The sequence below is a fragment of the Lactuca serriola genome, chromosome 5 (genome assembly GCF_051521515.1).
Source record: "Lactuca serriola cultivar US96UC23 chromosome 5, Lser_US96UC23_V15, whole genome shotgun sequence".
Taxonomy (NCBI): Eukaryota; Viridiplantae; Streptophyta; class Magnoliopsida; order Asterales; family Asteraceae; genus Lactuca; species Lactuca serriola.
This window is the reverse complement of record NC_136412.1, coordinates 44,536,387-44,560,837: the sequence shown is the minus strand read 5'-3', so window position 1 is coordinate 44,560,837 and position 24,451 is coordinate 44,536,387. Positions and strand designations below refer to the sequence as shown.

The 24,451-nt window shown below is 37.0% G+C and overlaps 1 non-coding gene across 1 annotated transcript; it reads left to right on the top strand.

The window, feature by feature from the left end:
• The first annotated feature begins 23,570 nt into the window (after window positions 1-23,570).
• Window positions 23,571-23,677, top strand: LOC145055940 (small nucleolar RNA R71). Its single transcript, XR_013685484.1, has one exon. It is a non-coding gene; the product is annotated as a small nucleolar RNA R71 (small nucleolar RNA).
• Window positions 23,678-24,451: the final 774 nt, after the last annotated feature.

Sequence of the window (24,451 nt, the reverse complement as noted above, 5' to 3'; positions counted from 1 at the left end):
TTTAGATTCACATAGTCAATCTACATTAATCAAGGTTTTTTTGTGAACTTTGTCAGATTCACAGTATGCATAATAATAAGTCAGATTTATAATGTGAATCTGAACTATTCGAGCTTTTTCACATTGTGAATGTTAAAAATTGAAATATTTACAGTTTAGATTCACAGTGTGAATCTACATTGTTAGAGGGGTTTTTTTTTTTTTTTAAACCAGTGTTAGTGTTTATTAATAGAGTACAAAAAATTAATATTTTTGTTACAATTTTTTTTAATAACAATAACCTTAAATTTTGAAAAAACTAACAAAATGATGTTGGTTTTTTCCAGAAAAAAAAATTTATATATCAACATGGATCTCTATGGAAAGAGAACGAAAAATCGAGAAGAACGGTATATTCCATTTTTTTTAATAAAAAATGTGGCCTAATTTTGTTTTTAAACGAATAAAAGAGGTATGTATTTTGGTAAAGATGTTGATTTTTTGTTATAATATGGTATGTGTGAGTCCAACATAAAAGTGTACATTTATTTTTTTGGTCGTTGATCATTATGATTTTCGATGCTCACGATTGTTTCCTTGGTTCCTTGTTAATTATAGTTCTCTATTAAACCTCACCATATATATATATATATATATATATATATATATATATATATATATATATATATATATATATATATATATATAGTCCGGTTCCTATGAGGACGCATTTTAAAGTGAGAACTTGTGATTACATCTTAAAAAAATTTAAAAATAGAAATCATAAAATCGAACGTAGATCTATATCTGGGAGAAAAAAAATTGGAAACAATTTTGAATATTAGACTTGATTCATTATTCAATTTTAATTTTTAATTTTGCATCATTATGATCCATGATTCAGTTTTAATGATCCAAATTATTTTTTTCCAATTTTTTTCTCTCGGACATAGATCTATACTTGATTTTCTGTTTTGTATTTTTTTAGATTTTTTTTTAATGATTTTAAGATGTTCTCACGAGTCCTCACTTTAAAATGAGTCGTCACCTGATATACATATATATATATATATATATATATATATATATATATATATATATATATATATATATATATATATTTACGCTATGTATGGTCATACACAATCAAACACAGAATAAGTTGTAGATTATGAATTTGCTATGTAAGATTAAGCAAACACAATTATGGTCATAATTTATGTTCTCTAGCACAGCTAAGTTTATTTAATTCAATTTCTATCTAAGATTTTGGTCGATCCTAGCTCAAGCAATTTAATGCTCACTAAATCACTAGGTTTCAAGTTCATGTAATTTAATAATCACTAAGCTACACAGAACATGAATTCAAGCAACCGAAGAAACAAATATTAACATGCTAGGTGGTAACAAATCAAACACAAGCGATTTACCAACTAAATAAATCCATTATTAATAAGTTAAACCATAAGTCGGAAGCTTCATCTAGCTAAACAAGAGTAGCTAGATTCAGCTGCTCATAGCAACAAACAAACTAAAACAAATTATAATAGATGTCATGATGAATGTACCAATCAAATAAGCTATTGATGTACTTTCCTCTCCTTAGGTGATAAAAACCTTTTCCATAACTTCTTCTCCTCCCAAAATCATCTCTAGGTATGCCTTCTATCAGCCAAAAGCCTCCAAAATCGTAATGGCCTAGAGTATTTATAATTTCTGATTTTTCCAGCCTCACGTCGTGAGAAATAACGTCTCACGTCGTGAGCACGCATCTATCTATGTTATACAAGGACTCTTCCATCCGGATGCATATCTTCTAGATTACTTCACTCACGTCGTGAGCCTTCAACTCTCACGTCGTGAGTGCGACTTATTGTTGGATTCCTATCTTTCTTCTTTCAAGCCTTCATAGTTTCATGCTTTGTCCATTTTGGTCCCTTTCTTCGAAAATGCTTCACTTTGGCTGCAAACAACAATTTATCCCTATAAGTACCATAATTCTATGAAAATAACCAAAATATTAATAAAAATGTAAATAAATATTGCCTAAAAATATGTATAAATATGGCAATATCAAAATACCCCACACTTATGCTTTGATTTGCCCTCAAGCAAATCTACTTATTTTAGCTTAAGCCTTCATCACTAGCATCACATAGAACAATCCAATTCCATCTCAACCATTATGCCATGATCTCAACGCATGCATTTGTGTCTAAAATTTTTCCTAAGTACCCCCCCTCCCCCAATTCTAAATACTCACAATCCTCATAAACACGCGCCCACTTCTTTTGAACAATGCTCATTTTATGCATCCCTTCGAATCCATTTACGTAAATCATCCTAACCTCAAGGTATTTTTGTAAAGCAACCCAAGCATACATAAACTAGAGAATTACAACTTTTAAGATACCACACTATGGAGCTCTTGAATTCTTCACTTCTTTGATATTTGATCTTCAATTTATTTGAATTCACCATCTTTTGTGTAATTTTTGGTATCTTCAACTTTTGATACTTCAAAATTTTTGATCTTTGATCTTCAAACTTTGATACTTCTATAGCTCCCAAAATTCTTCAATTTTTCACTTTTTGCTAATTTCTCTCATTATTTTTACATGTCCTCACTTTTTTTACTTAAAACCTAAATGCTTAAGTAGGGGCGCTTTACTTCAACCCTTATTGGTTAAGGTATTAGTTTTCCTGAATACATTTCAAGTATAGGCTGCTAAACATATTGTAATCCTCAAACTAAGCGAGGTTGTGTTTTTTTCCCATGATTTCACTAGAATAAAGGAGGCCACAAATGCACTATAACATGTATCGGCTTAACTAAACATTTGAGGTCTCATCAGATCATCCTATATAACACTAGCAACTAGAGTTTAAATTATCGTTATTACTTGAAATTTTTACTTAGATTATTATTTCAAATCTATTTCTAAAAATTTTTAAATTTACTAATTTCTAGCAATTTATTTTTCGACCCGCTACCCCACACTTATTTCATACAATGCCTCATTGTATGCATAAACTAAAAAAACAATAAAAAAGGAGAAAAAGGAACAGACTCCCCAGGGATAGTGGCCCGATCGAACTCCAGATGTGTGGGAGAAATGTGCATCTCGAATATGGAACTTCTAATTAGGAACTTGGACTTGAACTCGCGAAATAAGTAAATGAGCCATCAAACAACAAAACGAAACTTCAATCTTCAATAAGAGTGTTGCAAGACTCCAAAGTGTGAAAAATAACGTGGGAAAGCATACGCCACAGTGTACAGCGAAGGAAACAACCGATAATTGTCTTTATAATAACTCCAAATGAAATGGTGGTGATCCATGTAATGAATAGGAATGTAAAGGATTTAATATGGTGAAATCAGAAAATTCACGACGTGAGTAATATGTCCCACGACATGAAATCGCTGAACTGCGTATTCTAAAATGCCTTGTAACCCAACTCACGACATGAGGAATATAGCCTCACGACGTGAGAACTGAGCGACTGAAAATTTAAACTGCCTATTTTTCTTAATAATTTTAGCATTTGTCACACCCCGCAACCGAAGGCGGAAACGTTCTGGGGCGGAGGATGTCATGTAGTATTGCAACCAATGTACATAGTAAGCAAAGTAAACACAAAACATTACATTACATAAAATCATTACATTTGTTTGAAAGTAAAGTAATACAAGTTTTATAGATACATTAGTCTAAACAAAAGTAAGACGAGACTTCCATACGCTCCGTCTTCTGCAAAAGAATGCGGGATACCTGTCTAAGGAGAACCTGAGAATACAAGTAGTTTAAAAATCGGCATAAAGCTAGTGAGTTCATAAGCGGTTTGTTTATGTAAAAAGATCATGTTTCCTTTGGTTTTCTGAAAAGTTGTTATCCAAGAAAATCCCATATTTTCTTATAAAGACAGTTTAGTTAAACTTCTGAATTTCGTTTGGTACAACAGTAGATAGTTTAATATGTAAAACTATGTATTGAAAAACCCTAGATTACCATCCAGTACAATAGTAGGTAGTTTTAATATATAAAACTATAGATTAAAGGAAGATATAAAATCCGTGAACAAAATTTATATTAATACGTATTATGAGTCGGATAACAATGGTAATATGACACCAGACCTCCTTGACGTTCTTCAGGCATCGGACGATATCCAGAATTTGTCACCCCATGCGTGCCCGCCTAACTGTAGCTAGTAGTTAAGGTGTGGGATTTTTAGTCCCAAATAGATCTATTCACAAATTCCACGCTCTCCCTCCAGGAGACTCTGGTTATACTTCCGGGGAGGATTTACTGATAACCCGAAGGGTTTAATGAAGACAAACCTCACAAGCTAGTATTAAATTATTCACGGTGTACTCGGTCGCTATCAAACATCGTAATCGTTTTGAAACATAATACAATAAAAACAATTGAATACAAAGAAATTATCTGGCATGATACTCTAAATTAAACAGAGATAAACTGAATCAGACATAGTTTATCTATTAACTTTGCATGAAACCTGTACTCGTAAAACAAGAACTGAAGATCCCAAATTATTCCCATAATAATTTGATTGTTTTGATTTTTTCTTACACTATAATTGAAATCTACTTAGTTATATTCATAAAAACATCCCTTATGCTCCGCATGATACAAAAGGGGTAAAGATATCTAAAAGTTTGCCAGATTTTATAGAATTACATCAGTTTTAAGTTTCGAAAACATTTATAGTTTGCTTGTATTCCCCCCCCCCCCCCCTTGAAAACATTGAAAAACTCGGAAAAGGCGTAGGGGTATGAACTCACCAGACGAGAAATGTGTCGGTTGGAAGCTAATTGTCAGTTCGGGGCATGAAAACACGGGAGGTTCCTATGTAATATGAACAGATACATAATTTTTATCTAATTAGACCTTGATCTATTAATTAAATAAGAATAAACACTTCTAGACGCGAAAACACTTCAATTCAAGTGTTTGGAGTGACCCCGGTGACATCTGCGAGGGTATAGGGCCAAGATATGGAGTTTTCCCTTCAAGAGTAAACTCCTAAAGGAGATTACGGCCCATAGAACATATCCCCATGATTTTACGGCCGTAAACTCATGGGTGGTGGGTTCTTGGTTGCTAAATGGCCTTATAACACTTGTGGGGTGATGATAGGATCAAATCTAGGGCATAGGAAGTGGTTTAACTATCAAAGGGACCATTTAATGGAGTTTACGGCTATAAACTAGGAGTTTAAAGCCTTAAACTCTCTCACAGCCAATCCGTATGTGTTTTAGTGGTCCAAGATTAATCACATGTGATTTAACTCATTTTACAAGTCATCGGATGAAGTTAAGGCACCATTTGACCCATTTATAGGAGTTTACGGCCCAGGAACCCATCCTTGGGGGGTTTACGGTCGTGAACTCCTAAGGGGGTAGTTTTCTTGATGATTAAGGTCCCTAACATACTTGTGAATGGTTCTAGACATTATTCCAAGGCTTAGGAGGTGTTTAAGGGGCATTTTAACACCTTAGAAGGTGCTTACGGCCTAAGAAAAGGGGTTTAAAGTCCAAGCATGTTCTTGGGACGTAAACTCATGTTTACCCCTCAATTGTTGAGTTTTTGGTGTTCCAAGTCCAGTCTTGAAAGCCCCTAAGTCATATTTAAGCTCTAAAGGTGGTTTGGAAGGGTTTTGGGGCTCCAAAACCTCATTTAGGTGTGTTTGTGGCCTAGGGCTGTTCCTGGGCCGTAAACACATGTTTATGGTCCTTTTTCATAATTTAAACACGAATTTGAAGGCTAAAGATGTTATACTATGAGCTAGGATGGATTACATACCTAATTAGAGCTTGAAAGGGGGTGATTTTTGGATCAAAAGCTTAGATATGTAGAGAGAGTAGAGAGTGGTTGAAAAAGCTTCAAATAAAGTTCTTTGAACTTTATATATGGGTCGAGTTTGAGACACGGTGGAATTCTACCCGATACTGACGTTTACCGAGGCTTTTGGTCGTACCCGATTAAGTGTTTGTAACCCGATGTGGTCGTAACTAAAAATTATCCAATTATGTATCGAAAGTGTTTTCACGTGTTTCTAACATGTTTGGATACTTACGAGGTCATAATAAAAGTCTTAAATTAAATGACCTAATCCAAAATGTTAACGGGAAAATTGAAAGACAAACGGGTTTTACCGACGGGAGTGGGTTACAACGACGGAACAATTTACGGGTTGTCACAGCATTCCACCCTAATATCTTAATGGATAAACACACTTCTAAATGCAAAATTTCTATGACGTTTCACTAAATTTATCCTCTCTCTCGACTCACCCCACACTTATTTTCAATTGTGGGTCTCGACTCAGGACTCTAGACTCTAAACAACCCTTGGCTAGACACATACACTCTCGACTCAACCTTCTTTTTCGAGACTCCAAAGCAAATCTGAAATAAAGTCACCAAAGGACGACTAAAAGTAACATAATAGGTTATAAGTCTTACAAACCATAACAAGTTTAAAAACTAAACAAATTCAAACCAAACGAAAAACCAAAAACTAAATAAAAACAAAATAAGAACTCAATCGTCATCTTCTTCATCCCGTGCTCCACTTGTACCGGCTCCATCTCCCCCTTGACCTCGATACTCACTCCACCTAGGGAAAATTGGGTAATGATACCCCAGGTGAGGAGGTTGCTCCACATGCAAACGTTGGACCAGATTTTCCACAGTCCCTCCAATCCAATTAATACTTAACGAAAGTTGGTCAAAATACCCTGTCATATCATGCCCAAAGTTGGCTCCTCCCATTGGTGTGGGTTGATGCACTGGCTGTCCTCTTTCTCCTCGTCCTCGCACATTCCTCCCCCCTCTTGTAATTGGTTGGGGCGCCGGTTGATCTTTGTGGACCACCCGTATGGACTCTAAATATCCCATAGTGAAATCATCATCGGGTTTTAGTGTCGGAGTCCTAGTCAAACGTCGGACAAGTAGACCATAGGACCTTACAAGGCGGGTAAAAAAAGTGCCCCATTGATGGGACTCCCGGATCTAGAAATAGCAGCCTTACTTCCCAAATAATTAGCCAAATGATATGGAATATTATAGAAGACGCTCGGTGTAACTTGTTGGATAAGGTGTCTAAGTCCATAACTATTTCTGGTATGTACTTGACCCGACCCGGCATGGTCCATTTGGGTTTCATGGCATCATGCAATTGAATAAACTAAATGAGAGAAATAACACTTATGGTTTATTAATATATTATAAGTTCTAGTATATTAATAATATTATTTAATTAGTTTTGATCAAGAATTAATTTAGAATTAATTAAGTGATCAAAAGATAACTAATTAGATATATGGGTAGATTATGTAAATCTTCCATATCTTATATAGTGGGCTAAGAGGCTCCATGGATTGTCAAGCTGGGTTCCACCCATAGGATGGTCCATGGATTCAACCCATGGATCAAGAAATGAAGAGTCATGTTACATTAGGGTTTATCTAATGCAACACACTATATAAGCAATGTGTTTCTCCCCAAAATCAGCTACACTAACTAGAAGAAGAGGGCGTAGCCGATTTTGAAAGTGTTAGAGTGTTCTCTCAAGTTTGTTCATTGCATTTGGTGTTGTGTGAAGCATTTGAGGTATCACACTTGAGGTGCTAGGCTCACAAGGTTTTAAGTAACACTTTCAACAACAAGGTATGTAGTTCTATCTTTCATTTAAAGAAAAATTGTTCCCCATGTATGCTAGATAGGAACATAACCTTGGAAATCAACTTTTCATTATAATTAGACAAACATAGATCCAAGGTTATTAGGGTTGCATGTACACTTAGGAAGTGTTAGAATGCTCAAAACCCATCAGTAGTATCAGAGCCTAGGCTTGTTTGTTGATTATTTGTGCAAACTGCTTAAAAATTCAATTTTCTGCTTTCTGCTCGTATGAACTCGCCGAGTCCATGGGGGGACTCGACGAGTCCATGACCAAATGCAAGCTACTCGTCGATTTTTTCTTGCACTCGACGAGTAGAGGCTACAGTTTTCAAAATTTCGACTTGTGTTGCTGGAAATGGACTAGAAACATTACCCTAAATTGTTTTGGTACTAGAAAACATGTTTTAGATGTTGTAATGTTTATGCTAATCCATTTACAACGACAATTATCAAAATTACAAGATTTTAAGTATAATTTTTGATTCTTGAAAGTGTTCATATTCATGTTCTTGTTCTTATGTTGTTTAGATGATCATAGTAATTGTTTGTAACCTATGTGGTAGATTATTTCATGATCATTATGTGTTTTAATGGAGTCCATAACTTGTCCTCAAGTTATGGAAAACCAAAAGTCACTTTGTTAAAAGCCATTAAAAGAACACTTGAGTTATAAAAAATGAAGAGTCTTCATTTTTTAATACTCTATTAACTCATAAGTTACAAGAAATGAAAAGTTTTGAAAGTTTACAAAACTTGCCCTCAAGTTTTGGAACAAGTAAAGTCTTGATTAAAACTTTAGTTCCAACCCTTAGAATTTTAAAAGTTAAAATTCAACCCTTATACTTTATAATATTATAAGTTAATAATATATATATATATATATATATATATATATATATATATATATATATATATATATATATATATATATATATATATATATATATATAAGATCAAGACGTCTAACCGCTAGTACGCCTCATTCACGAAGCCGGTCTATAAGGAGGGTATAAGGTTGTTGCCTATAAAATGGCAACTTAATGGGTGTCCAATCTCACCCACCGCTTCCTTGATCGGTGGAGGGTCGTTAACCAAATGGGTAGACAAGGACTTATAAATTCTCATTAAAAGTATGATGAATATATTAAAGTAACCAAATGCGTTTATTAAATTCCCAATCTTAGTTACTTTAGGAAAAATGTGAATAAGGTACTAATCCATGAAATTACACTTTACACTTTTTTTAAGTCGTTAGTGGAGCGTGTGTGGTTAACCGGCACAGTAACTTGAACTTAACAAGGTAGGTAAAGAGTGACTTAATGTTTATCATAGTATTGATGGAGCGTGTGTGGTTAACCGACACATCGATTGAGGGGTCATACTTTAAGGGTACCAAGTGATTTGCATGGTTACTTCACACCTCGTTTTGTGATTCTCGGCATCCCAGTCACAAAACTTGGAGGGCACACTCTAGATTGAAACATGCCATTGAAAAGATCAATGAATCTCAAAGAATCTAGGAATTTCTAAGAACCAATTAAAAACCTAATATCAATATTTCATTTTTCATGGTGGAAATTGGTGAATCGTCATTCACCTACCTTTCAAATATGTTATTACTTAGATTACAACATACCTCTTCTAAGTATAATATATTGTGACTGGGTCCTAGCCTTAATATTACATTTGGGTGTTTTATTTAGGATTATCTCAATATCTAAACTAAACTTTTCTTCTTTTCAGATGTCTGCAAACACTATAATTGAAATCTACTTAGTTATATTCATAAAAACATCCCTTATGCTCCGCATGATACAAAAGGGGTAAAGATATCTAAAAGTTTGCCAGATTTTATAGAATTACATCAGTTTTAAGTTTCGAAAACATTTATAGTTTGCTTGTATTCCCCCCCCCCCCTTGAAAACATTGAAAAACTCGGAAAAGGCGTAGGGGTATGAACTCACCAGACGAGAAATGTGTCGGTTGGAAGCTAATTGTCAGTTCGGGGCATGAAAACACGGGAGGTTCCTATGTAATATGAACAGATACATAATTTTTATCTAATTAGACCTTGATCTATTAATTAAATAAGAATAAACACTTCTAGACGCGAAAACACTTCAATTCAAGTGTTTGGAGTGACCCCGGTGACATCTGCGAGGGTATAGGGCCAAGATATGGAGTTTTCCCTTCAAGAGTAAACTCCTAAAGGAGATTACGGCCCATAGAACATATCCCCATGATTTTACGGCCGTAAACTCATGGGTGGTGGGTTCTTGGTTGCTAAATGGCCTTATAACACTTGTGGGGTGATGATAGGATCAAATCTAGGGCATAGGAAGTGGTTTAACTATCAAAGGGACCATTTAATGGAGTTTACGGCTATAAACTAGGAGTTTAAAGCCTTAAACTCTCTCACAGCCAATCCGTATGTGTTTTAGTGGTCCAAGATTAATCACATGTGATTTAACTCATTTTACAAGTCATCGGATGAAGTTAAGGCACCATTTGACCCATTTATAGGAGTTTACGGCCCAGGAACCCATCCTTGGGGGGTTTACGGTCGTGAACTCCTAAGGGGGTAGTTTTCTTGATGATTAAGGTCCCTAACATACTTGTGAATGGTTCTAGACATTATTCCAAGGCTTAGGAGGTGTTTAAGGGGCATTTTAACACCTTAGAAGGTGCTTACGGCCTAAGAAAAGGGGTTTAAAGTCCAAGCATGTTCTTGGGACGTAAACTCATGTTTACCCCTCAATTGTTGAGTTTTTGGTGTTCCAAGTCCAGTCTTGAAAGCCCCTAAGTCATATTTAAGCTCTAAAGGTGGTTTGGAAGGGTTTTGGGGCTCCAAAACCTCATTTAGGTGTGTTTGTGGCCTAGGGCTGTTCCTGGGCCGTAAACACATGTTTATGGTCCTTTTTCATAATTTAAACACGAATTTGAAGGCTAAAGATGTTATACTATGAGCTAGGATGGATTACATACCTAATTAGAGCTTGAAAGGGGGTGATTTTTGGATCAAAAGCTTAGATATGTAGAGAGAGTAGAGAGTGGTTGAAAAAGCTTCAAATAAAGTTCTTTGAACTTTATATATGGGTCGAGTTTGAGACACGGTGGAATTCTACCCGATACTGACGTTTACCGAGGCTTTTGGTCGTACCCGATTAAGTGTTTGTAACCCGATGTGGTCGTAACTAAAAATTATCCAATTATGTATCGAAAGTGTTTTCACGTGTTTCTAACATGTTTGGATACTTACGAGGTCATAATAAAAGTCTTAAATTAAATGACCTAATCCAAAATGTTAACGGGAAAATTGAAAGACAAACGGGTTTTACCGACGGGAGTGGGTTACAACGACGGAACAATTTACGGGTTGTCACAGCATTCCACCCTAATATCTTAATGGATAAACACACTTCTAAATGCAAAATTTCTATGACGTTTCACTAAATTTATCCTCTCTCTCGACTCACCCCACACTTATTTTCAATTGTGGGTCTCGACTCAGGACTCTAGACTCTAAACAACCCTTGGCTAGACACATACACTCTCGACTCAACCTTCTTTTTCGAGACTCCAAAGCAAATCTGAAATAAAGTCACCAAAGGACGACTAAAAGTAACATAATAGGTTATAAGTCTTACAAACCATAACAAGTTTAAAAACTAAACAAATTCAAACCAAACGAAAAACCAAAAACTAAATAAAAACAAAATAAGAACTCAATCGTCATCTTCTTCATCCCGTGCTCCACTTGTACCGGCTCCATCTCCCCCTTGACCTCGATACTCACTCCACCTAGGGAAAATTGGGTAATGATACCCCAGGTGAGGAGGTTGCTCCACATGCAAACGTTGGACCAGATTTTCCACAGTCCCTCCAATCCAATTAATACTTAACGAAAGTTGGTCAAAATACCCTGTCATATCATGCCCAAAGTTGGCTCCTCCCATTGGTGTGGGTTGATGCACTGGCTGTCCTCTTTCTCCTCGTCCTCGCACATTCCTCCCCCCTCTTGTAATTGGTTGGGGCGTCGGTTGATCTTTGTGGACCACCCGTATGGACTCTAAATATCCCATAGTGAAATCATCATCGGGTTTTAGTGTCGGAGTCCTAGTCAAACGTCGGACAAGTAGACCATAGGACCTTACAAGGCGGGTAAAAAAAGTGCCCCATTGATGGGACTCCCGGATCTAGAAATAGCAGCCTTACTTCCCAAATAATTAGCCAAATGATATGGAATATTATAGAAGACGCTCGGTGTAACTTGTTGGATAAGGTGTCTAAGTCCATAACTATTTCTGGTATGTACTTGACCCGACCCGGCATGGTCCATTTGGGTTTCATGGCATCATGCAATTGAATAAACTAAATGAGAGAAATAACACTTATGGTTTATTAATATATTATAAGTTCTAGTATATTAATAATATTATTTAATTAGTTTTGATCAAGAATTAATTTAGAATTAATTAAGTGATCAAAAGATAACTAATTAGATATATGGGTAGATTATGTAAATCTTCCATATCTTATATAGTGGGCTAAGAGGCTCCATGGATTGTCAAGCTGGGTTCCACCCATAGGATGGTCCATGGATTCAACCCATGGATCAAGAAATGAAGAGTCATGTTACATTAGGGTTTATCTAATGCAACACACTATATAAGCAATGTGTTTCTCCCCAAAATCAGCTACACTAACTAGAAGAAGAGGGCGTAGCCGATTTTGAAAGTGTTAGAGTGTTCTCTCAAGTTTGTTCATTGCATTTGGTGTTGTGTGAAGCATTTGAGGTATCACACTTGAGGTGCTAGGCTCACAAGGTTTTAAGTAACACTTTCAACAACAAGGTATGTAGTTCTATCTTTCATTTAAAGAAAAATTGTTCCCCATGTATGCTAGATAGGAACATAACCTTGGAAATCAACTTTGCATTATAATTAGACAAACATAGATCCAAGGTTATTAGGGTTGCATGTACACTTAGGAAGTGTTAGAATGCTCAAAACCCATCAGCAGTATCAGAGCCTAGGCTTGTTTGTTGATTATTTGTGCAAACTGCTTAAAAATTCAATTTTCTGCTTTCTGCTCGTATGAACTCGCCGAGTCCATGGGGGGACTCGACGAGTCCATGACCAAATGCAAGCTACTCGTCGATTTTTTCTTGCACTCGACGAGTAGAGGCTACAGTTTTCAAAATTTCGACTTGTGTTGCTGGAAATGGACTAGAAACATTACCCTAAATTGTTTTGGTACTAGAAAACATGTTTTAGATGTTGTAATGTTTATGCTAATCCATTTACAACGACAATTATCAAAATTACAAGATTTTAAGTATAATTTTTGATTCTTGAAAGTGTTCATATTCATGTTCTTGTTCTTATGTTGTTTAGATGATCATAGTAATTGTTTGTAACCTATGTGGTAGATTATTTCATGATCATTATGTGTTTTAATGGAGTCCATAACTTGTCCTCAAGTTATGGAAAACCAAAAGTCACTTTGTTAAAAGCCATTAAAAGAACACTTGAGTTATAAAAAATGAAGAGTCTTCATTTTTTAATACTCTATTAACTCATAAGTTACAAGAAATGAAAAGTTTTGAAAGTTTACAAAACTTGCCCTCAAGTTTTGGAACAAGTAAAGTCTTGATTAAAACTTTAGTTCCAACCCTTAGAATTTTAAAAGTTAAAATTCAACCCTTATACTTTATAATATTATAAGTTAATAATATATATATATATATATATATATATATATATATATATATATATATATATATATATATATATATATATATAAGATCAAGACGTCTAACCGCTAGTACGCCTCATTCACGAAGCCGGTCTATAAGGAGGGTATAAGGTTGTTGCCTATAAAATGGCAACTTAATGGGTGTCCAATCTCACCCACCGCTTCCTTGATCGGTGGAGGGTCGTTAACCGAATGGGTAGACAAGGACTTATAAATTCTCATTAAAAGTATGATGAATATATTAAAGTAACCAAATGCGTTTATTAAATTCCCAATCTTAGTTACTTTAGGAAAAATGTGAATAAGGTACTAATCCATGAAATTACACTTTACACTTTTTTTAAGTCGTTAGTGGAGCGTGTGTGGTTTACCGGCACAGTAACTTGAACTTAACAAGGTAGGTAAAGAGTGACTTAATGTTTATCATAGTATCGATGGAGCGTGTGTGGTTAACCGACACATCGATTGAGGGGTCATACTTTAAGGGTACCAAGTGATTTGCATGGTTACTTCACACCTCGTTTTGTGATTCTCGGCATCCCAGTCACAAAACTTGGAGGGCACACTCTAGATTGAAACATGCCATTGAAAAGATCAATGAATCTCAAAGAATCTAGGAATTTCTAAGAACCAATTAAAAACCTAATATCAATATTTCATTTTTCATGGTGGAAATTGGTGAATCGTCATTCACCTACCTTTCAAATATGTTATTACTTAGATTACAGCATACCTCTTCTAAGTATAATATATTGTGACTGGGTCCTAGCCTTAATATTACATTTGGGTGTTTTATTTAGGATTATCTCAATATCTAAACTAAACTTTTCTTCTTTTCAGATGTCTGCAAACACTACTGCTTCTGGCTCTAATCCTAATGGCTCCTTTTCTCTAATGAACTTGTGTGGGAAAGTCACTTTTGATGGGTCCAACTTTAATGAATGGATCATAAACATCCGAATGATTTCCCGCTACGAGGATAAAGAATATGTTCTCGATAAGGAGCTTAAGGAGATTGATGAGACAATTGCTACTCCTCAACAGATCGCTGACTTTAGGGCACATGAAAGGGATGCCACCAAGGTGGCATGCATCATGATGGATACTATGACAGCCGATCTCCAAAAGTCCTACGAGGACTTCTACCCTTTTGAAATGCACCAAGATTTGATGGAAAGATACCATCAAAGTGTAAGACAAGAGAGGTATGAAATCAGCTCCTCCATGATAACAACCCGAATGAAGGATGGTGAACCCATCATGGGCCACATGCAGAAAATGCAAAGATTTATGGACCGATTGCTGAAGCTCAGTGTGAACTTCCCCGAGGAACTTGCAATATATATCATTTTGCACTCCCTACCATCTTGCTATGATCAATTCTGCATGACGTATCACATGAACAAGGAAGAGGTCATTCTCAACAAACTTCAAGGACTCTTAAAGACCGCGGAAAGTGGTCTTAAGGGTAAGGCGGTTGTTACTACTCCTACTCCTACCAACTCCGCCCCTGTCTTGGCAATCGGGAAAGGACGAGGGAAGAAGAGAAAGAGTTCTTCGAAGGGTACCAAGGCTAGGACCCTTGATGGCTCTTCTTCAAGTGGAACCAAGAAAGGTTTCGTCACTCCTTCTTCTGAACCAAAAGAGGATGGATGCTTCTATTGCCATGAAAAGGCACATTGGAAGCGGAACTGCCCAAAGTACCAACAAGATGTGAAGGATGGGAAAGTTAAACCCAACCATGCAGGTATTTACACTGTCTTATCTAATAACTCACCCCATTCTAACTCATGGATCCTTGATACCGGTTATGGTATTCATATCTGTTCTGATTTGTAGGGACTAAGAAGAAGTGAGAATGTGGAGCAAGGAAGAATAAACTTGATCATGGGAAACAGGAAAGATTCACCTGTCACCAAGATTGGAGTTTATACTTTATCGCTAAGTAGTGGGTTTAGTTTATATTTGAATAAATGTTGTTATTCTCCATAAATGGCAAGAAACATGATTTCCTTTCATGCATTGTATAAACAAGGTTTCACCTTTTCATTTGATAATGAAGTTGGTTCGATTAATGCTTTCTTTAATAATGTTCTTTATTTTGAAGCAGTACCTTGTGATGGCGTGTATGAAACTGTATCTATGGTTGATAACTTAGGAAATAATGTATTGTGTGTTGATTCTGTTAATAATAATAACTTGGATAAAGCATCATTATGGTATTGTCATCTTGGACATATAAGCAAGAAATCCATAGGCCAACTCCAAAAGGATGGAGTCTTGGAGTCATTTGACCTAAAGTCAAATGACAGTTGCGATTCATGCTTACTTGGAAAAATGACAAAGTCACCCTTCACAGGTTCCTGTGAGAGGGATGAAGGTTTTCTGGATCTTGTACACACGGATGTGTGTGGACCCTTCAAACATGCCACAAGGGATGCTAATCGTTATTATTTGACTTTTACTGATGATTACAGTAGATATGGATATTTCTACTTAATCAAGCATAAGTCAGAGACTTTCGAAAGGTTTAAAGAATTTAAATATGAAGTCGAGAATAAATTGGGCAGGAACATTAAGATGCTTCGATCCGATCGAGGTGGTGAGTATCTTAGTTCAGAGTTCCTCAACTATCTTAGGGAATGTGGGATTCTCTCACAATTGACACCTCCCAGAACACCGCATTTGAATGGTGTGGCTGAGAGGTGTAATCGAACCTTGTTGGATATGGTTCGTTCCATGATGAGTCGAGCTTCGCTACCAATCTCATTCTGGGGGTATGCCTTAGAGACTGCCGCCCATATCCTTAATCTAGTCCCTACAAAGAAAGTTGCCAAAACTCCTCACGAGATGTGGACTGGTAAAGTACCCAAACTAGACCACATCAAGATTTGGGGTTGTGAGGCTTTCGTGAGACGTGAGGCTCATGATAAGCTTGAACCCCGAAGCGAGAGGTGTATTTTCTTCGGCTACCCACATAAATCCTTTCGTTACCTTTTCTACAGACCCAGTGATAATGTGGTCTTTGTAGCAAGAAGAAGAGTCTTTCGTGAGAGAGAATTTGTAAGCCAAGGAGATAGTGGGAGGAAAATTGACCTTGAAGAACTTCAAGAGTCAAGTGGTGAAGGAACTTCAAACCCTAGCCCTCAACTTGAGGAGGAAACTCCTGTTGAACCAATTGACGAGTCTTTACCTCTGAGGCGATCCACGAGAGTTAGGAATGCACCTGAGCATTACTATAGGTTCCATATTACTGCGGAAGGTGATACACATATTAGTGATAAGACACTAGTAGGTATGGATGAACCCAACAGTTACGTGGAAGCCATGGAAGGCCCCGAGTCTGCTAAATGAAAAGAGGAAATAGACAACGAGATACAATCCATGTATGACAATCAAGTTTGGAACTTGGTTGAGAATGTACCAGGTCGTAAGATTGTAGGGTGCAAATGGATCTTCAAGAAGAAGACCGACATGGATGGTAATGTACACACTTATAAGGCACGACTGGTTGCAAAGGGATTCTCTCAAACTCCAGGATTGGATTATGATGAGACCTTTTCTCCAGTAGCCAAGATTAAGTCTATTAGGGTTATGTTATCCATAGCTGCATTTCATGACTATGAAATATGGCAAATGGATGTCAAAACTGCTTTCTTTAATGGAAAGTTGACGGAAGATGTTTACATGAGTCAGCCAGAAGGTTTTGTCAGCAACGAGTACCCTAATAGAGTGTGTAAGCTTGAGAAATCCATTTATGGATTAAAGCAAGCACCTCGCATATGAAATATTTGCTTTGATGAGAAAGTCAAGAAATTTGGTTTTTCTAGGAGTGAAGATGAATCTTGTGTGTATGTCAAGGCTAGTGGGAGTATAGTTAGCTTTTTGGTATTGTATGTGGATGACATACTACTCATAGGAAATGACATCCCAACTCTGCAGGAAGTCAAGTCCTGGCTTGGGAAGTGTTTCTCTATGAAGGACCTAGGAGAAGCTGCCTATATTCTAGGGATAAGGATTTTTAACCGGAGTAAAAAACTAATTGGACTTAATCAAAGTACCTACTTGGACAAGGTGCTTAAGAGACTCAGCACACAAAACTCCAACAAAGGAGAGTTACCTATCCAGAGTAATGCCAGATTGAGTAAAGCTCAGAGCTTAAGTACTGAGGCTGAGATAGTAGAAATGAGTCAAGTACCTTATGCTTCGGCTGTAGGATCGATCATGTATGCTATGACGTGTACTCGACCTGATGTAGCCTTTTCCTTGAGCATGGTTAGCAGGTATCAGGGGAACCCTGGCATGGCACACTGGACTGCAGTAAAGAATATCCTCAAGTACCTACGGAGGACTACGGAATGGGTCCTTACCCACGGCGTGAGTGATGACATGAGAGTTGTAGGGTATAGTGATGCTGGCTTCCAGACTGATAGGGATAATTTCCGCTCTCAGTCGGGCTGGGTCTTTACCCTAAACGGAGGAGAAATCACTTGGAAGAGTTCCAAGCAGGAGACAGTGCTGATTCCATTTGTGAATCAGACTATATAGCAGCGAGCGAAGCAGCAAAGGAGGCAATATGGCTGAAGAACTTCATTGGAGACCTTGGAGTTGTACCAGCTATAAAGGAACCTATGGAAATTTTCTGTGATAGTGAAAGTGTTGTTGCCTTAGCTAAGGAACCAAGGGATCATGGGAGATCCAGACACATCGACAGAAAATATCATTTTATCAGACATCTCATAGAAGAAAGAATCCTCGTTGCAAAGAGGGTATCATCAGATGAGAACCTAGTAGATCCTGTCACGAAGGGACTGAGTAGGGCTAAGCATCTTCAGCATGCTCAGAGCATAGGGCTAAAGGATGATATAAGTTTTAGTAGTTAGATAAATTATGAAATTTGTAAAGTGTAATTGACATTTGATGATAAATAATAGTTGGTTGTTTATTTATGAGTAAAGTGTTACTATCTTTTGTCAATCATTTACTATAATTTCTTTTGCATGTTTTGACTTCCAGAATATTATGTTGTGTTTCTACATATTATTCAAATCTCCACAGTCAGTCATATGTTGGAAGTAGATATAAATTAAGACTGTCATGAAGTTGGTTGTAGGTGTCAAGGTTAAGGACAAAACTTCATGAGTACTTATAAGTTCTGAGTACTGGAATCAACCCACGCTCACTGGAATCACTTCATGGAATTTATCTCGAGTGATCGTGAGACGGTAATATCACATAATTCTTCAAACCTAGAGATATAATTTGTTACTTATGAGTTGGTTATGCCTTGATTGTACGTAAACGCATTGGTAACTCGATGTTATAAAACGTGCTTTTGTGTATAATTCAATGAGTAGTAGAACAAACATATGAGTCGAACTTTATCTGTTCCTTCTTGGATTAGAAGCTGATATCTGGGACCCACGATGATTTTGTTTTGACCTATGTACCGGGCCCGGTCAGAACTAAATTGATGTGTTCAATTAAGTTCTTTATCAAACAAATCAAAAATCGGGAAACAAACTGCTGGACAATAAGTAAGACATTGTTCCATGTATTTGTCCGCCTGATATCTAGAACAGAGGATTATGTGATCACTTATCTTAAATGGCGTATCAATATTTTCTCAGTTCCGAGAAACCTTGAAAGAGCCACGATTGCTGACCGGTTCCTGAAGTATTACCGTTATAGTTATTAGACTTATCCAAGTGGGAGACTGTTGGATAAGGTGTCTAAGTCCATAACTATTTATAGTATGTACTTGACCCGACCCGACATTGTCCATTTGGGTTGCATGACATCATGCAATTGAATAAACTAAATGAGAGAAATAACACTTATGGTTTATTAATATATTATAAGTTCTAATGTATTAATAATATTATTTAATTAGTTTTGATCAAGAATTAATTTAGAATTAATTAAGTGATCAAAAGATAACTAATTAGATATATGGGTAGATTATGTAAATCTTCCATATCTTATATAGTGGGCTCAGAGTCTCCATGGATTGTCAAGCTGGGTTCCACCCATAGGATGCTCCATGGATTCAACCCATGTATCAAGAAATGAAGAGTCATGTTACATTAGGGTTTACCTAATGCAACACACTATATAAGCAATGTGTTTCTCCCCAAAATCGGCTACACTAACTAGAAGAAGAGGGCTTGGCCGATTTTGCAAGTGTTAGAGTGTTCTCTCAAGTTTGTTCATTGCATTTGGTGTTGTGTGAAGCATTCGAGGCATCACACTTGAGGTGCTAGGCTCACAAGGTTTTAAGGAAGATTTTCAATAACAAGGTATGTAGTTTTATCTTTCATTCAAAGAAAAATTTTTCCCCATGTATGCTAGATAGGAACATAACCTTGCAAATCATCTTTGCATGATAATTAGACAAACAGATCAAAGGTTATTAGCGTTGCATGTACACTTAGGAAGTGTTAGAATGCTCAAAACCCATCGTAACTATGGTCCAAAGAAAGAAAAAATTAAGGCTAGTGTCCTTATCCCCATGTCTTTTGTGGTTGATGGAAAAACCAATCAACCTATGAAGCAAATGGTGAATTTGGGATCTTATTTGACTCTCCTGGGAGACCCCCAAATGAAATGTCCCATTGGCAATGGATACCCAAAGTTCCAATCCCGAAGTGCCCGATAAATATTCTCGTGCTACCGTTCTCATTAAAAGCTCAAATGCAAGCAATTGTGTTTCACTTTGCTCATAAATTCCAATTCTCCAAGCAAACTCAATCAAACTGCACTCCCGGAACTGACAACCAAGACGAAATACAAGCGTCCTTGGATAAAATGGATCAATTGTGGCGGCTTCAAAAGAAACATAAGAGAAAATGTCCACGCAAAGGTCCTGGTAGATGGGCTAACTTATAGCAAATAAGTTCCTCCACCCGTTACATGTAAAAGAAAAATCATCTATCGCAAAATGCTTGGTTAATAAGGGAGCCATCCTTTCCATCAACCCAATTTCTTCAAAAGGCACCCAATCAATAGTAGGTGAAATGGAAAACTCCCAGTTGTGTATCCATCCTAATTTATTCGTGAAGTTGGTTGTAACACTGGTTGACATGTCAACTAGAAGACGGTATAGAATGTGGCGTGATGATACATGTCCTTGGAATTGCTCATTGGATCCTCTTGAAGCCATTTTCTACAAGACAAAAAAAAACAAGAAAAACAATACACAAAGTTCCTCTTGTTAAACTGATTAGCAGTAAACAGAATACTCACAGACCAGGTCTCACTTCATGACCATTATGGCTCACGTCGTGATTTCTTCACTTCAGACGAAAATCGGGCATGAGAGTGACAAAATCGGGGCTATTTTCTTGCTGGGACTTTATTCTAACCTAATCCTAAACATATACACCCCATATGCAACACAAATTTCTAACATTTAGGGAAATAATTTTTCATTCAAATAAACTAAAAACCCTAAACCTTAAATTAACCAACTAAGTCAAAATTAAGCATAAACAATAGGAACGGTGTACCTTAAAGTGATGCAAACGTGAGCACAAGAGTAAAATATGGTAAAAATCATTGAAATCAAACGTGAGTGGGAGGGGGACCAAGAACTTTCGGCTGCTGAAGAATTAGATAATGGTAGGTCAACTTAGTCTGCTTTCTTATTTCTGTGGTCCCGATTCATCCCGTCTCATGTCGTGAGCCATAATGCCTCATGTCGTGAGCTTGTTTTTGGGTTAATATAAGTCAGTCTAATTAAAAAGATGAAATGGGCCATTATACTTATTGGATTATTATTATTAATGGTTGAGAGAAAATAATGCGTAACAATATTACAGCCCGTGTCTTTATTTGGACTCACGTCGTGAGCCTTAGGCTCACGTCGTGAGATCGTAAAAAAAACTTCATTTAGAACTTTTTAATTTTTATACCTTTCAATCTAGGACCCCCACACTCAATTTTTCATTAAAAAAGATTCTGATATGATGAATTGATCAAATTCCTAAGTTGAAAATGAAAAAACTAAAATAGAAAATAAAATGCAAACCAAACTCGGGTTGCCTCCTGAGAAGCGCTTCTTTTTTATGGAGTCATGAGCCAGACTCTGTGCCTCCCTGTGTTGAATCTTTAGATGCACCCATCACCAGCTGGATTTTCTGCTCCTTCCATCGCCTTTTGTATGCTTGAACACGTCGAATGTATGCCTTTTTCGAATTTTCCTTTTTAGCCTTCACCTCATCTATGTCAAGCTTTCTTTTTGTACCTTTTTTCCAATTTTTCTTCATTCTTCTTTAGCCCCATAGGAACCTTCTCTTCTTTTGCCACTGGAACCGACTCCTTGGAAGTAGCCTCGTCTTCATCACTCTACAATTCATCGCTTTCCTCACTCACCAAAGTTTTTGGTTTTGTGTAGGTAATGACTTCAACAAAGAACGAGACGGATGCTCTCGGTTTGGTGCATTTGACTTGATGGATTGTCTTGATTTCTTCCTCCATGAACTTTTCCAATTCTTCAAGATCATTATCTTCTTCCATGTTGAACACCTCACCTTTAACATCTTCTCCTTGAAAACCATCTTGCATTCCAAAAGTCTCCTCGCTATCACCAACCCTCAATGTAAGCTTGGATTCACGAACATCAACTAAAGCTCTAGCAGTTTTAAGTAGAGGGCGACCAAGAATAGTTGGGACATTAACATCCTCCATCATATCCATAATCACAAAGTCAACTGGGAAACAAATTTCCCAATTTTAACAAGGATGTCTTCAACAATTCCCCTCGGGTGAGTCATCAAACGATTGGCCATGTGGATGGTTATCTTTGTAGCCTTCATTTTTTGAATATTCAGCTTTTGATAGAATGAATAGGGCATCAAATTCATGCTAGCCCTAGAATCGGCTAAAGCATAAGTCCTCAAATTGTTACAAAACTCACATGGAAGAGTGAAGCGTACGAGATCTCCCATCTTCTTAGGTATCTCTCCCAATACAGCTCTTGAACTTTGTTCAACATGAATTACTTTAGAATTCTTCTTTAATTGTTGAGGAGTATCTATAAGATCTTGTAGGAACTTTGCGTATTCTGGAATTTTTGAAAGTGAATCTATAAAAGGGGTATTAATAGGAATACCCTTTATTTGCTGAATAAACTCAAAATGTTCCTTTTCTAGTGGACTGAGATGTGCTTGAGACGGAAACGGCAAAGGCGGTCGGTAAGCTGGAATGAGATCTGAATTTTTCTGTTCAGACTGAGCCCACGTCGTGAGCATGGCGGGCTCACGACATGAGTATGGTAATTCAGCAACATCTTCATTTTCGGGTTTTGTCTTCTTTGGCTTTGGTCCGAATGGCTTTGGCTCCAATTCTAGGGCTCCTAAAAACTCAGAGATTGCCTCTTCTTCAGTATCAAAGTTGTAAGTTGGCCAATTTGAGCTTCAAGGTTATTGATGGAAGCTTGCTGATTTCTCAGTGAGTTTTGCTGGTCAATCATCATGGCTTGATGATTTTTCATCAAGGTTTTTTGTTCCATCATCATTGTTCTTTTATCCTTTAATGCTGCATCAGTTTCATCATGTCTCTTCTCTGAAGCTTCCATGAAATGAACCAACATAGACTCCAAATCAACTTTCTTCTCAGCTAGTGGTTGCTCTTTTTGGTAAAAACCCCGACCAGTATGCCTGAATTTCTCCTCCTTCTGTTTCTTGTACTCATCATAACGCAGCTACTCCTTCTTTGGCATCCTCCAATCATCATCATACTTGTCCCCACTTGACTAGCAAACTAAGCCTTCTTGTTCCCATAATGATCCAAATGGCAATCTTTAGTCAAGTGTGGCCCACTTCATTTCTCACATCAAACTCTTATTGCATGAATTAATTGGTCCATTTGGGCCAATCTCCGGTCCATAGTATTGAGCATCGCCATCATAGCAGCCATCTCTTTAGAATGTGCTCCCCTACTGCCTTTTGCTCCATCTTGTCTTCGGTTGTGGTACTTAAGAGAGTTTCTTGAAAATTCTTCTACTAACTCCTTGACCTCCCTTGTATTTTTCTTTATCAATGGCCCTTGAGAATCAAGGAGTTGTCTTGTCATTACATTGAACCCATCATAGAAAATAGACATCTCTTGTTGAACATTTATATCATGTTGAGGGCAATTCCTTAACAACCCCTTGTAGCGCTCCCAAGCTTCATATAATGACTCCCCCGGTTGTTGCTCAAAGTTTTCTATTGCCTTCATGAGTTTAGCTATCTTGGAAGGTGGGCAAAACTAATCTAGAAATTGATCACGCATTTGAGCCCAAGTAGTGATTGTACTAGGAAGAAGTGCTTTCAACCAGTCTTTTGCAGGTCCATTGAAAGTGACGAGTAGCATCCTTAGTAAGATGGTATCTCTATTGACATTCGGGACATTGTAGTCATGGTTGTAGAACTCGCTACTCGGTACCTACTCGGCCGACTACCGAGTAGCGAGTACTCGAGGGTACTCGGGAATACTCGGGGAGTACTCAGATTCGGTAATTCATATAGAAATATTTTAAGGGAAATTATATATGTCAAAATCATAAGTTAAAACCATAAGTTGAATGAAATATATAACAAAATTAGATACATGTGAATACACAAAAACTAAGAAAACACACAATGGTCCCACTTCGTGAATAATTATAGAAAATTGAAGAAATATATGTAATAATTATCACATATGTGTGTTTTAAATAATAAATCATTAAGTATACTATACATATTAATCATCGAGTTGGCTGAGTTTTACAATAGTGTTCGCTTCAATAAGGGGCCGGTCGGGGAGTACTCAGATTTTGTAACTCGCCTCGGTAAGGGGCCGAGTAGCGAGTACTCGGACGAGTACTCGGCCAACTCGGCGAGTTTTACAACACCGATTGTAGTAGTCAGCAATGCCATTGACCTGATCGAGATTATTAAATGCATCCTAATGATGCTTCCCATAAAATGGGATATCCTTAAGTGCAGTCAGGATGTGTCCCTTCAACTCGAATGT